Below are 12,691 nucleotides of genomic sequence, written 5' to 3' on the forward strand. Positions count from 1 at the left end.
CTGAATAAAAAAAACAAAGCAAAGTCATTCAGCATTCAGATGTTATTGTTCATAGTCAACGCTTCGACCCCTTCGAATTCGCACATTTGTTATTATTTTAAGGGTTGATTCAGATGTTACTGTTCATAGTCAACGCTTCGACCCCTTCGAATTCGTACATTTGTTACTTATAAGGGGATGATAAAATTTTTCATATTTGCATCAAGTACTATTTCAATTTTCGAAAATTCAAAAATCCAAAAAGATTTTCGTTTGTTTTGTCATTTAATTTTCGAAAATTCAAAAATCCAAAAAGATATTCGTTTGTTTTGTCATTTAATTTTCGAAAATTCAAAAATCCAAAAATATTTTCGTTTGTTTTGTCATTTAATTTTCGAAAATTCAAAAATTCAAAAAGATTTTCGTTTGTTTTGTCATTTAATTTTCGAAAATTCAAAAATCCAAAAAGATTTTCGTTTGTTTTGTCATTTAATTTTCGAAAATTCAAAAATTCAAAAAGATTTTCGTTTGTTCTGTCTTTATTTTCGAAAAATCAAAACAACAAAAATATTTTGATTCTTATTTCTTTTTAGTATTTTGTTGCAGATTCTCAAGAAGATACAGAGGAGATTATGCTTGCAGTACTCGGGTAAGGTACATTTTTCGTATGAATCGATAAATTTTTCATCATTCGAACTAGTTAGGATGTCCCTAGAAGCATGCTGATGTATGTTGACCAAAGCCTCCATGACTCAATGTGTGTGTACGAAAGCCTTAATGAAATTATTCATACGAAGATTTCTTCCCAATCATGCTTATATTCACATTAGTCTCTGAGCTACCTTACTCTTCTCAAAATGAGTTAAGAGTTTACTGTTTGGTCCAAATATAACAGAGGTACTTTTCGTGTCTTACATCAATCTTTTTCATCCATAAAGTTCTTACATGATCACATACGAAGACATATGTCCGAGAGGTCTCTGATCAAACCCATCGAGACTTAGATATATCAAAACTCTGTGTTTATGATCTGACATCATGAGACCGTGATGAAAGTGAAACCCAATTTTCATTACCTTTTTTAAGGAATTGACGGGGAACTAAGTTCCAGATTTTCACGAAACTTTTGTTTCTGTACCAAAATTCGAAACTCCAAATCATATTCATTTCGAATGAGTGGTCTTGATCAAACATTCGAAACCCACGATGTTTGTTACCCAACAAGATCCAGCACACAAATTTTTTTCTTGAATATGATTTCCGTGTGAGTTTCATTCGAATGTCCTTGTCATTTCAAAATTTATCTAATTCAACTTGTCACTGACTACACTGGTCAAACAAGTAATTTCTGTTACAATTTCTCACCTTATGTTTAGGATGATATGTAACGAAAATTTTAAACTATCCACGAAGCATTATAAAAGAAGCCCTTCGATACTTATCAACAAGTATTCGATTGTAATTCACGGGAACCCACACAAGCTACTGATCATTTCTCTTAATGATTAATGAAGTAATCTTTGCCCGGGATTTCATCTGCTTTTGTGTCAATGGTTTGACATCACAATATCCCATATTTTTCTTATCTTTGTTTCTCGTCTATATTCTTTGGAACACTACACTCACGAAATCCTTGAGGTTCTGAGTAATACCAACTCAGGCTGATGATTTCGAACTTCTGGCGTATGACTTCGCTTTTCATCCCAAAAGTGAAAGAGCCTTGCTTCCATTCAAAGGGTTCTGACGGTTACAATTTTCGTGGAGATTACAAGACAGGCTGTTTATAAATGACGTATGGTATTCTGTCCGTTTTTCAAGGCGATGTGACAGCTACTTTTTGACGCATGGCTACTTTTACGCAGTAATGGTTCGATTTTCAAGGTGCCACGTCGGATATCATTAAATACATATCCCGCTTCAAATTCAAATTTAAGGGTTACATATAAAAGGGGATTCAAGGGTTCATTGTCAGTTTACGCGATCAAAAAGCAAATTTCCCAAATTCTCTGTTCATCATCATCTTCAAACCTTAAAAATGGCGACTTCTGCTCATATCGATTCTCATACCACTGAAGATGCTTCTTCCGTACCAATAATGAAGATTCAACCAACTAACTATTACGTGGAGGGTGAAGTTTCTCAATACCCGGAAGAATTGAAGATGCTCATTGTTGCCTTGAAGAACTCTGTTTTATCTACGACAATGTTCAATTCTTTCTCTGTTCCACTGTCCTAGCTTTCTCAAGCAGGATCAACTGCAACTTACAACAAAGCTTCTGATACGATAACTTTTCATTTGGTGAATGATAAAAAGGTCAGATTATCCAAGAAACTCTTTTGCCAAATTCTTGCTATTCCGAATTCGCCTCCATATGTTGATTTCACATTCCCTCAAATCATATACATGTTTAATGAGATGGGTTATCAGCCACCATTGTCCAAGATAAGTGATTTTAAGAAATCAGGTCTTCCACGACTATGGAATTTCTTATTTGGTATTTTTCTACGATGTTTGACTGGGAGAACAGTTGGTCTAGACAAAGGAAGAATGGAGGTTTATGCCATGGTTGCTGGCATATATTATGATCTTCAAGTGGACTATTCTACACAATTATGGAAGGAATTCCAAAAGGGTGTAGAGCATACGAATGCTATTCATGGTATTTCGTGTGCACGATACTGGAGCCTGATTTTGCAATATTTTTATAATAAAGAAGGGATTTTGGTACCAAATGATGAAGAAAAAGTTGTCTTTCAATCATATCACTATCCGAAAGAAGTAATCGATAGTGCTGTTGATTTTCCAACTGTTGCTCGTATTCCAGATGCGATGCTCAAAAGAGTTGAACCTACAAATTCAGTTTTGGTAGCATATTTACAAACAATTGATTCTTCTGTTCAGACAGGGATATTGTTGCCAAGGGAAGAAAAGAAATCTAAACGGTCAAAGAAGTCTAAACCTGCTTCTTCTGAAAAGCAAACCAAGGATTCGAAATCTTCGAAATCTCCAAAGACGAAGCCTGAAACCGTTGAAGTATCTGTTGCTGAGACTCAAGTGATTGAGCCCATTCTTGAAGAAACACAAGAAAATGTAATCATTCCTTCGAAGACTGGAATGTTTCGAAGAATCAAAATGAAGTCCACCCACAAAAGCAAGTCTCCTACACACAAAGTGGTTCGAAAACCTCAAATCACTCATCAAGGTGTTTTGATTAGAGAAGTGCCAGTACCTGTTTCTCCGGTGTCTAAGAAACGAAGGGCTGATGATATGGCAAAATAGTTATCAAAGAAGAAGAAGAAGAAGACTCGAAAACTTGTCATTTCTACTAAGTCAACAGAAGATGATGAGGACCGAATTACAGAAACTCCTGAGCAGACAATCATAATACCACCCGAAGATTCGATTACCAAGTCAGTTTCTGAGGCGGTTCGAACTTCAGGCATCCCTGCACACGTATCTGATACGGATGCAAATGTCGATATGGGTGAAGGAGGTTCGAAAAATGCAGCTCCAGGTTACGCTACTTCTGCTCCTTTTGAAAGTATTGTTTCTTTACCATTATCCACTACTCCTCTTACTTTAACCACAGATTCCCCAACATTCGAACATATTCTTGATCAACCTTTTACTTATATTTTTTCTTCACAATCTACTGAGCCACCCAAACCAACTTCACATATTCAAGAAACCGTTTTTATGGAGACAAACTGATAATGAGGGGTTTGGTGGTACGTTTGAAGAATTAGAATTTCATGAAGAGAAAGAGGAGTTTCCCGATCATATGCTGATGACCATGAAGCAGTTTAAAATTCTGAATCAGAAATTGAATTCAATAATTCAATCTCAAGCAGATTTAGGGAGTGGTTCTTCTGTTTCTAGTTTGGAGGTTGATTCAATGTTGAAAATGCTTGAAGCCAGAGTGATTAGCAAAGTATCTGGAATGATTACTGACTCTGAATCAAGAATTTTGGAGAAGGTTGATTATAATGATCAAAACAATGAACTTCGGAGCAATTCTCAAAATTCAAAGTTTTCCAGTGATGTGAAGGAATTGAAGAATGTAACAAAAGAGTGGCATGTTCTTTTTGTTCAAGAAGTGAAGAAAGTAAGGGAGGATGTAAATTTGCATATTCACGAACTTCGTGAAGATATGCAAAAAGAGATTGTCACTGTTCAACGGGATTATGCATCCTTAAATCAGAAGGTTGATATCATTTGTGATGCAGTCACAAGATTTGTTAAGTTGTATGAAAATTTGAGTCCTCAAATAACTCAACTTTCAAAATCCGAAAGTGCAAGCTTTGAGGAAGTGTTTAAGTTGCTCAAAGAGTTAAAAGAGATTTCTGATAGGCCGGTTTCTTCTCCATTGATTACTCCTGAATTTTTATCTCAGAAGTTTATCCAATTCGAAGCCATTCTCAACAAACAACTTGCTCCTCTCTTTCGAATATCTAGCCTTCTTCCAACAACAACTTCCCCGCCTGTTTTCACAGGGGTGCAAGGGGGAGAAAGAAAAACTACTGAGTCGAAGGCTAGTGGTGAGGATACGAAAGTTGTGGGAAAAGTTTTTCCTTCAAAAATTCCAACAACAAAACCAGTAATAGTTTCTGCTGAACTGGTTTTTTCAACAGTTGTAACAACAATGCCAATTGCAAGACCAATTTCGAAAGGAATTGTGATTGGTAAATCTTCGGAGACTGGTGGGAGTGGTTCGAATCCAAAAGAGACAATTGACAATCCAGCCTTGAAAGATAAAGGTAAATCAATTGTAATGGAAAAATCGAAAGAGGAAAAGAAGGCTGAAGCGGAAGCTGAACTTGAAAAACTGAGGATTATTCAGAGCATTATGACTCAGCGTGCTAGTGATCCGAAGGGAATGGATAAAGGTGATCCAGCCAAACACTATAATTACGAAACAATTGAGGCCAAGGTTGTTTTTAATCACATGTATACATTCGAGAAGAAACCAAAGCAGAGTTATTTGGTCACGAATACTGATGCAAGCCAACTGGATTTTCCCATAAACGAAATGATGTTTATCATGCCTCAGTTCAAATCAGAAGGGAATCTTAAAAATAAGGATGAAGGTACACACATGAAAATTCGTTTTCATGCTGTTCTTGGAAAAGCCCCTGAGGAAGTTTGGTCTTTAATAAAAATCAAGAAGGTCATAAGTATGAAAAAGGATGTGATTTTCGAAAACACAGTCCAGAATGTTAAGTATGTGGTTGCCAGGGCAAATGGAAATATTTGCGAATTCACTGTTGCAGATTTTCCATTAATGAACTTGTATGATCTTATACAAGTTGCATTACTTTTGAAAGACAAATCATTCTCATACCTTCAAAACACAGAACCGGATGAATTCAAGCTTGGAGTAGCTCACATCAAGATTTTTATCGAAAACTATTATGAGTGCTTGGAACTAACAGATGTTGAATTAGCTACTGCCAAAGGAATGGAAATTAAAGCTCCGATGGCTCCTACGAAGACACAGGCGGAATTGAAGACGTATGCTGATGGTGAAATTTGCCTGAAGCCTTTTGGAATGGTCTTCGCAGGAAAAGACAAAGCTGGAAAAGCTAAACGATTCTTGTTCCAGGCAAGCGAAGTGGAGAGATATTCAACGTCTCAGTATACGAATTTAATTATTCGTATGAATCATTGCAAGAAGAACAATGAAGGTGACAAGAAAGAGCTGAAGAAGATTATCTCCTGGTACACGGAGATTTGAAGAGTGTTACTGTATTCCATCACACTTCTTACAAATTGAAGACTTCGACTATGATTACAAAGGGGGAGATTGTAAGGGTCGAATTGTTGTAATTAGTCGAAGTATGTTTTGGAATCTTCGAATGTTTTGTAATGTATTTTACTAGGGCGCTTTTATTCGAAGCTTTAGAGTCAATGCCTTAGTATATTTTTTGTATGCTTTCAGTTCCCTATAAATAGGGTAATTTACTAGAGTTAGATAAGAACTTTTACAGACTTGTCTACTGTACTCTGTAAAGAATTCAAAAGCATAATAGAGCATAACAAGATCATATTTACATCCTGTGTTCAAATCTCGTATTCTTACTTGAATTCATACTCTGATTAATTTATTACTCGATTCATTGGTTCATCAATTTCAATGTTATGTTTCATTTATTATCACGCTTCGGTCTCCATTATGTGACAAATAAAGTAGAAGTACAATCTTGTGCATATTGGTAGCAAGATATAAGTTAAATGTTGTTTATAGGTATAAAATAAAGTACATTGCTATTGTCGGTAAAGAAGTGTAGGCCTTTGATGAACAAAAAGTAGTTTGGGGGATCGATAATGGCAGCCATGATTTCATTCTTTAAATATTTTTTTTGTTTTCTTCTGTTTAAGGGTTTAACGTTAGGGATGTGTCGATATTTTAGCCTTAATTGAGAATGCTGAAGTATGGGTGTGACTATGGATTTGGCTGTTTATTTGCAGAAAATCATAGGACTACTATGAGATCGCCAGTTTTTATGCAAGAACTATGGCTTAAGATGTGGTATGATGTACAGCCTGATTCCTGATGAAAAATGTCAAAACAAAGATTTACCGAATATGACTTCTAAGTTTTTAACAGCTAATCATGGACTTTGAGGGATAGAGATGGGTATTGGGATTATAGCAAAGCTCGTTGTGTGTGGCCCGGCCATTGTGAATACAAGTAAATATTGTTATAGGAATCATGGGAAACGTATGGATCATTACTATTCTAATGTCTCAAAAGATTGCCCATCATGTGGCCTTCTCACCACTAATTGCTGCTGATAGCATATATTTTGCTTCAACCCACACCCAAACATCAACAAATTATGAGGGATTTCTACCCCCTACATTACAAAGAGTTTCTTTACATGTTCGATGGGATTTATAGGAACACAAGACTAAATTATATGCTGCAAGTGTTGCTACATGTTTGGATGTTTTTGAGGGTCATCAAAAAAGTTGATATGGAATTGTGGATAAACTCAACACATCTGTAGGTATCTTATTGTGGAATATTTTTTTATTCTTTTTTCTGTGGATTTTTTTTTGAAAATTCTTTCTACACTTTCAAGTAGAACTTGTAATCCTTCTTTATTTCACAGCAGGAGCAACAACCTCCACTTGAAATGATTTTAATTATTATTTTACTTTTCTTTTTATATCTTCACACATTTTATTTATTTATTTTATGTTATGGATATCCTTCTTAAGTTGGCACTAAAAATGAAGTGGCCAATGTTAAATGTTTAAATCGTATCCTATTATCAGTTTGAATATAATAATGTTCGCGATCCAACCATTATATATTTACAGAGAAACAAACAAATAGAAGGAGACACATGTGTATGCTAGATTTTCAACCGATTCCTTTTTATCTCGCATGAGCTCTATTTGTTTCCATGAAAACATATAAAAATATGAGAAGGGACAGAGATCGTATAGAAAGGGTAATTAGATATAATTGTTTGGAAAGAAGATCCATAGGTCTTTGACAAAATTGGTGGTATCCATGGTACTGGGCAACTGTCCAAAACATGGCATGGCAATACAAATAAAACGCATTAAGTAGATGACTCACCCATTTCATATTCAAACTACGTTTTTTTTGTTTTTTTTTCAAAGGACACCAAACAGAAGTCATGCCAAATGAAATGTCAAAATTTAAGCCCAAACAATTATATGGAACACGTAAAAAGATCTTGCCCAACCCAAAAGCTCAAAAGAAAAAAAATTGCCACGTGTGAAAATATGAAGAGGCTGGATTGTTAACCTTCAAGGATGCAAATTATCAAAATCTAGCAGTGATGAAATCTCATAATATGTAAATTATGATATACATAACGCGATGTCGAGAAAAATAATGGGGTTAACATAAATGTTAGTTAGAGACATTTTGGTAACTGTAGTTCTAGAAAATCCACAAACATGTAACAATTTATCTATTATGGTTGGATACTATTACCCCATCTATGCAAACTTTTTAGTATTGAGAGGTGATAGATATATTTGTGCATTTAAATTAAATTGTTCAAAAATAAGATGAAGATGAACGGAGGCTTTTAGAAAAGTAATACACCTGATGGAGGGTTAGGGTTTGCGAGAGACGTGTGAGAATAAAATATATGATAAGGAGCGGTGGTTATATATTGGGGTAGGAAACGGGAACAGTTGTGACGGTCTAAGTATGATCATAGAAGAAAACGTATCTACTAAATGGAAAACGGAGCCATAAAGGAAGCGTCATACCTTTCTCCTTGAAAACGTCGTGTATGTTGTGTTTCCTGCCATATGAAACAAGACGTGGTGGAGTCCAGTTTGATGTCCATGGCGTCGTTTTAGAAGGTAGGTGATGTGTCGTCCTACGAACCGTATGAATTTGATAATGAAGACCGGAGAATAAAAGGGTTTATTTATATAATAATGATATATATATATATATATATATATATATATATATATATATATATATATATATAGATGGAAAACCAAGTTTAAGTTTTGTAAAAAAATTGTGTAGATAGTGAAACATTCGTTCAATTAACTAACACATCTATTAGCTATTTGTTTGCACCAAGGATGTTATGACGGTTGGAGGATCTAAAATAAAAGCTTTTAAAGTCGCAAATTCTTTTAATTCAGGCTTACCCTTTTTAGGTCATATCAAATCAAGAAGCAGTACACATTGCAATAAACATCAATTTGAAACCAAGGAACAAGTGGATAAAGCATTCAGTAGGGAAATCAAAGATGATATTTCAAGATTAATGCAAATATCCATAAAATGCACTACAAATTTTGTACATAGGTTTTCATGTTTTTATCAATATGCTTTCATTTTTTTTATTAGTTGGTTATAACAATATGCTTTCATTTTTTTATCCATGCATTGTATATTGAAAATTCACCCATATATAACATTGTTTTTTTTGTTAATAGCAAAATATACTTTAGATAACTCTAAAAGAAATACTCAAATGGAAAATTCACCCATTTAGGTCTTTCTAAGCCAAAATTTTCATGGGAAATGGAATTTTAGGCAACTAAGTTGATCTTATCTAACATCATCTGAGAATAAATCTAGGTAGTCTTGAAGCAGCAGCTCGAAATGGGTCTAATTTATTCTTATTTTAGTGATAAATTTTAGTCCCTGTGTAATTATTGAATTGTGATTAGTCATAGGGTTGGTACCCATTCATGTCAATGGGACAAAAATTGCAAAATTTTTGTCCCACCCTTGTTTTTTTGTCATCTTCATGGCCTATAATTATGATTGTTAATTTGCATGAGTAGAAGTTGCTGGCTATGCAACACCTCTGCTTCCAAGTGAACCAAATCATGAGGATGAGCAATAGACACAAATGAGGAGGAACTGCTACCAATTGTCATAAACAAAAAGAGGAAATCAAAATTACATGATAGACCGAAAATGCAGGGTCCCACTTTGCTAAACGGAAAAAGCACAAAACGACAACATGTAGTTTTATTTCCTAACCCATAATAGCAATGTACTTTCATTTTTGAAGTCTAATGCTATAATAGAAAAAAGTGAGAGTAGGATGATATAACATGCCAATGAAATTTCATGTCTTTACCCGTATTAGCAACATACGCATACTTGTTTCATAACTAATAATAGCATTGTACTTGGAATTCCTTACCTATAATAGCAATGTACTTTAATTTTTTCAAAGATTTAGACAATGATGAAGGAAATAACCAAATGACCTTTCATGGGCCGTGCTAAGCACGGCCTACAAGAATGCCTAGTATGTATATATATATATATATATATATATATATATATATATATATATATATATATATATATATATATATATATATATGTATATATACACACTGAAAATGAAGCCCTTGTCTTAGCCTTTTCCCGTGAAGAAACCTGCAACCTAAAATATCAACTACATAGATACTTCAAAATCAAAGTTGAAAGCCATCAAATTTTTTGTTTTTTGAAACACACAGAAGAAAAACTCATGAAAGCAATTCGGATTCAAAACTTGGAAAGAAATAATAAGGTGAAGGTGCATCAATGGAGATGGTGCATCTCTAAGTTGATGAACTCGAAAAATCGGGTTTTGTTCTTATTGTTACAACCATAGTCGCCACTATTTTCTTGTCAATCTGATCTCTACCGGAAAAAAACCACCACCACCACCACCACCAGAGTTCTACGAAATATACAAATTATGTTGTTGCTGGAGTCCAAACTCATAGGGGTTTAACCCCCACTCCCACCGGTGCTACAACTCCTTCCCCTCTCCCTTTCTCGATGTTTTTTCCTTGTCGACGGAGAAAGTAACAAAATGGAAAGTTGGTCAAAGACTCGCCCTCACTACCATTTTCTCTCTATTCTTCTCATACCTCTCTCATCTTGCAGGTCTAAATCAAGGTAAACAACCCTCTCCTCCCATACTCCCCTCTCCACTGCCATAATTTATGATCCATACTCAACCCTTTTTCCATCATCACTTCACATCTTCGGGTTTAAGAAGGATCAGGGGAAAGGAGGTGGTGGTGGCAACTCACCTAAATCCATACAACCACCATTCTCTTTGCCGCCAGCAGCTACATCACCACCATCTACAGATGATAAGAACCCAAATTGATTTCCTTATCACAAAAAGAGATTTGAATAAAGAGGGAGTCCAGCAAACATTGATCGTTATTGAAGTACATGGGGTCCAGCATAGAGATGCACAAAACCCGAATCCGATCCGATCCGATCCGGATCCGAATCCGATCCGGTTTCGCTTACGTCATCAAAAATCCGATCCGGTTCCAACCAAAATCCGAATCCGATTCTAATCCGATTTGAAACCGGTTTAAACCGATTTTAGTGGGTTTTAATCGGATTTTGGGGCGGATTTGGATCCGGTTTTTAACGAATCCGGTATCAAATCCGATTTGGAATATAGGATTAGGATCCGATTGAAAATCCGGTTTTAAATCCGATCCGATCCGGTTTGGTCAACCGGTTTTGACCCAATCCGGTTTCGGATTGGATCCGGTTTTGAATAGTGAAATCGGTTTTTGTGTGCATCTCTACTCCAGCAAGTACATACGAACAAGAATTAGAATATTGGTGTATTTTTATTCGAATTTCTTACACAAAAGTGAAGTTAATACACAAATATGGTGTCTTATATATCTCTGTTTGTGTTTTTATGTGTGTTTATGTGTCCATAGAAAATGCCCAAATCGATGGTGAATGTGAGTCATGAGCTCGATATTTATGAACTGGATCAAAAATTGTATGGGCGTGTATTTGTTTGTGGTGAAGGTGAATGTGGGTTGTAACATCATAAAATTTAAGATTAGATTCTTAAATTAATAAAGTAAAAAAATAAAATATGATTTATATAGTTAAATCATGAAGGAATAATCATATCATTATTTGATATGAAGTTTAGAAAGTAGGGAGTGAAAATAATAACATTTCAAAAATTAAGGTGACAAAAGAGCCAAGTTGGAAAAGTGAGTTGACAAAAGGGTTGACTCAGTTAATGGGAGGGACTAAAAAAATTATAAAATGGATGAGGAATGACTTATTATGTCAAAACTTAAGTTAAAATCATAAATATTGAAGTTTGGTGGATTTTAGCCAAAACAAGGAAACTTGAAGGACCAAATATGACAAATACAAAAATAAGAAATGCATCCTCTTCATTTCATACAAATGAGCACAATGTTAGGAGAAGAGAGGAGGTTAGATGGTTATTCAAGCTCCATAGAAACCCTTGGGGTCGATCTCAAATAATTATCTTTATTTACTTCATAAAAATGTTACAATTGTTGACCATGCCTAGCGAGAAACGAGGGCGTTACAACTCTCTCCCCCTTATGATGATTCTGTCTTGGAATCATGCATCAACAAACAGATGTGGGTAGCGACTCATCATGTCACTTTCTGTTTCCCAGGTGAGATACGACCCAAACGTATGTTTCCATCGCAAAAGCACTAGTTCAACCATCTTATGTCGTAACTTCTTCGTCTTATAGTCAACAATCGCTTCGGGTTCATCAATCTTCCTCTTATTCTCATCGATCTCGAGAACATCCTCAAATAGCACACATGAAAATTGTTATGAATGTCTTCCAGTTCTTCTGGTAATTCCAGCTTGTAAGCTTGGTTTTCAGTACTCTGAAGAACTTTAAACGGTCCAATGAATCTTGGAATCAGCTTTCCTCATTTTCCAAATCTAATTAGTCCCTTCCATGGAGAAACTTTAAGCAACACTTGGTCTCCGATTTCAAACGTAATCGATTTTTGCTTTTTGTCAGCATAACTCTTCTGACGATATTAAGCTGCTAACATCCTTTCCTTGATCACTTTTAGTTTCTTAGTAGTCTGATGGACAATCTCAGGACCCATAAATTGCTTCTCTCTAGCTTCAAGCCAACAAGATGGCGTATGACATTTCTGACCTTACAACGCATGATAAGGTTCCATCTTAATGCTCGAATGCTAACTATTATTGTAGGAAAATTTTACCAAGGGTATATGCTCATCCCAGTTACCAGGAAATTCCGGAGTACAAGCTCTCAACATATATTCCAGTGTTTGAATTTTCCTTTCACTCTGACATCGGTCTGTGGATGGTAGGTTGTACTCAAACCTAGAAGTAAAATGATTGTCACAACCTAACACAATTATCAAGGGAACACCGTGAAGTTTCA

Source organism: Lactuca virosa, chromosome 4 (genome assembly GCF_052849685.1).
Source record: "Lactuca virosa cultivar CGN04683 chromosome 4, Lactuca_virosa_CGN04683_v6, whole genome shotgun sequence".
Taxonomy (NCBI): domain Eukaryota; kingdom Viridiplantae; phylum Streptophyta; class Magnoliopsida; order Asterales; family Asteraceae; genus Lactuca; species Lactuca virosa.